Source organism: Dipodomys spectabilis, unplaced genomic scaffold (genome assembly GCF_019054845.1).
Source record: "Dipodomys spectabilis isolate Male_0828 unplaced genomic scaffold, ASM1905484v1 ptg000228l, whole genome shotgun sequence".
Classification (NCBI taxonomy): Eukaryota; Metazoa; Chordata; class Mammalia; order Rodentia; family Heteromyidae; genus Dipodomys; species Dipodomys spectabilis.
The window spans coordinates 6433865-6438875 of record NW_024870905.1 but is presented as its reverse complement, the minus strand read 5'-3'; positions in this window follow the sequence as shown (position 1 = coordinate 6438875).

Below are 5011 nucleotides of genomic sequence, written 5' to 3'. Positions count from 1 at the left end.
TGGTCTCCAACACTAGAGGAGGGGAGGGATTGTGAAAGATCAAAGACGCAAAGAATGAGGAAGAACAAGTGGGGACACATCCCACCTGAAATGAAGATTTGTCAAACTGAAGCATAGTAATCAAGACAGTCTAATATTAAAGCTGAAGAAACGCAATAAGAAAATAGTAGAGAAATAAGGACCAAACCTAAGTGGGAACTTGATATCAGACACTAGATTATGCAATAAACAGCCACTAGGATAGCTAGGTATCTATATGAATAAATACCAAGTATACCACGACTTAAAGCCTTTGCAAACAATTCCTAAAAACAAATAAGGACACAAAGGTAGAAAGCATCCCATGGACGTTTAAGGAATACTAAGTGAGTGTTTTAAGAATGAAAATTTATTTCACAAAGGAAATATATATATATATATATAGGAAAATATCAACAAATTTGTGTATATTACAACATAAAATCTTTTGTTCAGTAAGTGACAGCAAGAGAAAGAAAATGATGTTCTCTTAAGGCCAAAGACACACCCCACAATCCCTGTGCTAAAATTGTGTTCCTACATTTGAGGAAGGAAGAGGAACCACTTACCTTGAAAAAAAAAAAACAAAGACAGATGATATATGCACCTGGGCCAACTAGGACGAGGAATCACGGAGTTCCCAAGGTGAAGAAAGATTAGTACAACACCCTACGTCTTATATATACATTTTTTTAAAATTTGGGAAGGGGAAGAAAAGTACCAAAATATTGAAATAAGGTTACAAGTTTAACCATTATACCAATGAGATGTACAAGAAAATGAACTTTATATCTTTGAGTATGGGGGAAGGGAGGAGTTGGTGAGGTAAGGGGGAAAGGGATAATAGGGTAAAAACAAAGGAGGGGGTAACAATGTTCAATAGGATATGTACTCATTACCTTACTCATGTAATTGTAACCCCTCTGTAGAGTACCTTTATAATAAAAAAAGCCATTACGACCCTCATCCTAAAACCAGGCAGGGACTCATCAAAGAAAGAGAACTATAGACCTACTATTTGATGAACATCGATGCAAAACTACTCAACATAATCTTGGCCAATCAACTTCAAAAATTCATCAAAAATATCATACACCACGATCAAACAGGATTACTCATTTCAAGGATGTAAAGGTGGTTCAACATACACAAATCAATAAATGTAATTCATCACATCAATAAGGGCAAGGATAAGAATCACATGGTTATCTCAATAGATGCAGAAAAAGCATTTGACAAGATTCAACACCTCTTTATGATAAAGGCGTTGGAAAAATTAGGAATCCGTGGAACATTCCTCAATACAATAAAGGCTGTATATGACAAACTGAGAGAAAGCATTATACATAATGGTGAAAAACTAAAGCTATTTCCTCTTAACTCAGGAACAAGACAAGGATGTCCACTCTCCACTTCTCTTCAATTCATTATTAGAATGCCTAGCTACAGCAATAAGACAAGAAGCAAACATAAAAGGTATCCAAATAGTGAAAGACAAAGTAAAACTCTCTCTCTTTGCAGATGATATAATCTTGTATTTAAATAATCCCATGGACTCTACTCCCAAATTACTCGAGCTGCTTCGAAAATTTGGCAAAGAAGCAGGGTATAAAATTAACCCTCAAAAATCAATGGTTTTTCTGTATGCCAACAATGAGTAGAGCACAGCAGAAATTAAGAAAGCAACTCCTTTGTAATAAGCCCACAAAAAATAAAATACCTAGGAGGTAACTTAAAAAGTGAAGGACCACTAAGATGAAAATTATATAAACCTGAAAAAGGAAATCAAAACAGAACTTAGAAAGTGGAAATCCTCCCTTGCTCCTGGATGAGAAGGATTAATATCGTGAAAATAGCCATACTTCCCAAGGGTATCTACAAATTCAATGTGATACCTGTCAATATTCCAACCTTATTCTTCAAGGGAATAGAAAAGGTAATCCAAAAATTCATATGGAACAAAAAAATACTGTGCATAGGAAAAACAATCCTTAACAGAATAAAACAGTGCTGGAAGAATATCAATAGCAAATTACCAATTCTACTACAAAGCCATAGTAATCATAACAGTGTGGTAGTGGCACAAGAAGAGACCTCAGGAACAATGGAATAGAATTGAAAATTCAGAAATGAACACACAGAATTTTAGCCACCTAATCTTCGATGAGAGAGCTAAAAAATAGAATGCAAGAAAGACAGCATCCTCACTAAATGGCAAAATTGGTTAATCACCTGTACAAAACTAAAGTTATATCTGAATATATCACTCTGCAAGCGAATCACCTCCAAATGTATCAAAGACCTAGGAGTCAGAGCAGACAAACTAAAAAAATTAAAATACAGAATAGGAGAAACTCTAGGTCTTCTTGGCATAGGTCAAATTTTTCTTAATAGAGATCCTGAAACACAACAAATCAAAGAAAGGTTGCACAAATGGGATTGCATGAAGCTGTACAGATTCTAAATGGCAGAGCACATAGCTAACAAGATCAATAGGAAGCCCATGTACTGGGAGAAGATCTTAACTATCCACACAACTGATAAGGATCTCATATCTAAAATATACTTGGCACTCAAATAATTAAATCGCCCAACAACAAATACTAAAAGAAACAATTGCCCGATAAGTAAGTGGCCTAAAGACTTAAAGAGAAGCTTCTCTAAAGAGGAAATAACAATGCCCAATTGACACAAGAAGAAATACTCAACCTCTCTAGACATAAAAGAAATGCAAATGAGAACAACATTGAGATTCCACCTCACCCCAGTTAGAATTGCTATAATGAAGATCTCTGATGGAGGCATAGAATTCCATTCACATTTTCTTGATCCATTCATCTACTGAGGGGCATCTTGGCTGGTTCCATATCTTAGCTATGGTAAATAATGTTGCAATAAACATACTTGGTCTGGTAGCTTTAGTATGGTCTTGTTTGTGATCATTCAGGTAAATGGCCAATGTGGGATTGCTGGGTCATAGGGAAGCTCTATGTGGAGTCTTCTGAGGAACCTCCATACTACTTTCCAAACTGGTTGAACAAGTTTACACTCCCTCCAACAATTGCCTCATTTTTTAGGAAATTGAAAGACTTGGAAAAAATTATATTACGTGAAGGAAGCCAGGTCCAAAGAAACATAGGTCCCATGATTTCCCTTATTTGCAACAAGTAATATATGTCTGAGACAAGCAGAAGCCGTCTGACAAGTTGACGTTAGGCTAAATGAACCCCAAGATAAGGACTCAAATGGTTTTTCTTGCTATTGTTTCTAACATATTTATAAGATCATTTCTTTTTTTTTGTATTTCCCTCCCCCATGGTATAAACCCTGTTTTCCCTGTAGTTGATGTTGGTAAAATTTGTGGATGGGAAGGTTAAGAAAACTGTTTAAATAGGGATATAGGTGGATCCATTCCTACAATGTTGTGTACAAGATGGTATCTCTAAAAACGAACTTTACAACTTTGGAGGACCCGGAGGAGAGATGGTAGGAAAGGAATGGTAAGGGGAAACAAAGGAGGAGACAACAATGCTTGATAAGAAATGTACTCATTACCTTGCTCATGTCATTGTTACCCCTCTGTACTGTATTTTCACAATCTAAGAAACTTATTAATATAAAAAAGAACACTAATAACAGATTCTGGAGTGGATGTTCCCAGGTGGGAACCCTACTGCATTGTTGGTGGGATTGTAAACTTGTTCAACCACTTTAGAAAGTAACACGGAGGCTCCTTAAAAGACTCCACATAGTGCTCCCCTAAGACCCAGCAATCCCACTTTTGGGCATTTACCCAAACGATCACATATAAGGCCATACTAAGGTTAGCAGCACAACGATATTTATCAGAACATTTTTTGGGGGATTGCCAGTCGTGGGGCCTGAACTCTGGGCCTGAGCACTGCCCCTCGGCTATTCAACTCAAGGCTAGCACTCTACCACTTGAGCCACAGCGCCACTTCCGGCTTTTTTCTTTTTGCTTATGTGGTACTGAGGAATCAAACCCAGGGCCTCATGCATGTAAGGCAAGTGCTCTACCACAGAGCCCCTTCCCAGTCCTATCACAGCATTTTTTACCATAGGTAAGATATGGAAGCAGCCCAGGTGCCCTTCAGTAGAAGAATGGATCAAGAAAATGAGGTATATGTATACAATGGAATCCTATGCCTCCATCAGGAAGAATGAAATAGCCCAAATTGTTTGTTGTTGTTGTTGTTGTTGTTGCTTTTGTTTTTGTTTTTGGGTCCAGTCATGGGCCTGAACTCTGGGCCTGGGGGCTGTACCTGAGCTTTTTAGCTCAAGGCTAGCGCTCTACCACTTGAGCCATAATGCCACTTCCTGCTTTTTTTCTGCTTATGTGTTGCTGAGGAATCGAACCCAGGGCCTCATGAATGCAAGGCAAGCACTCTACCACTGAGCCACCTTCCCAGCCCCTCATAGCCCAATTTGTTAGGAAAGGGAATCATTTGGGAAAAAAATTATATTAAGTGAAGTAAGTCAGGCCCAAAGAAACATAGCTCCCATGGTTTCCCTTATTTACAATAACTAGTATATGTGTAGGACAAGTAGAAAACATCAAAAGCTATGTTCATATGACCTGATAAGAAGTTAAGTGAAATGAACCCCAAGATAGGGAGACAAGTTGTTTTTCTTCTCTTAATGCTATTATTTCTAATGTATCTGTAAGGTACCGTGTGATTTTTTGGTTGCTTTGTATGTCCCTCCTCCATGGTATATCCCCTTTCACTCTATTTGATGTGGGTATAATTTGGAGAGGGGAAGGGTAAAAACACAATGTTTAAATAGGGATACAGGTTGACCCATTGTAACAATGAGTTGTACAAAACACTATGTTGAAAAATAATCTTTACAATTTAGGCAGGGGCTGGTGATTTGTAGTTGTGGAAATGAGAGGAAAGGGATGGTAGGGGGGAAAAAGGAGGGGGCAACAATGCTTTTTAAGAAATGTATTCATTACCTTTCTCATGTAATT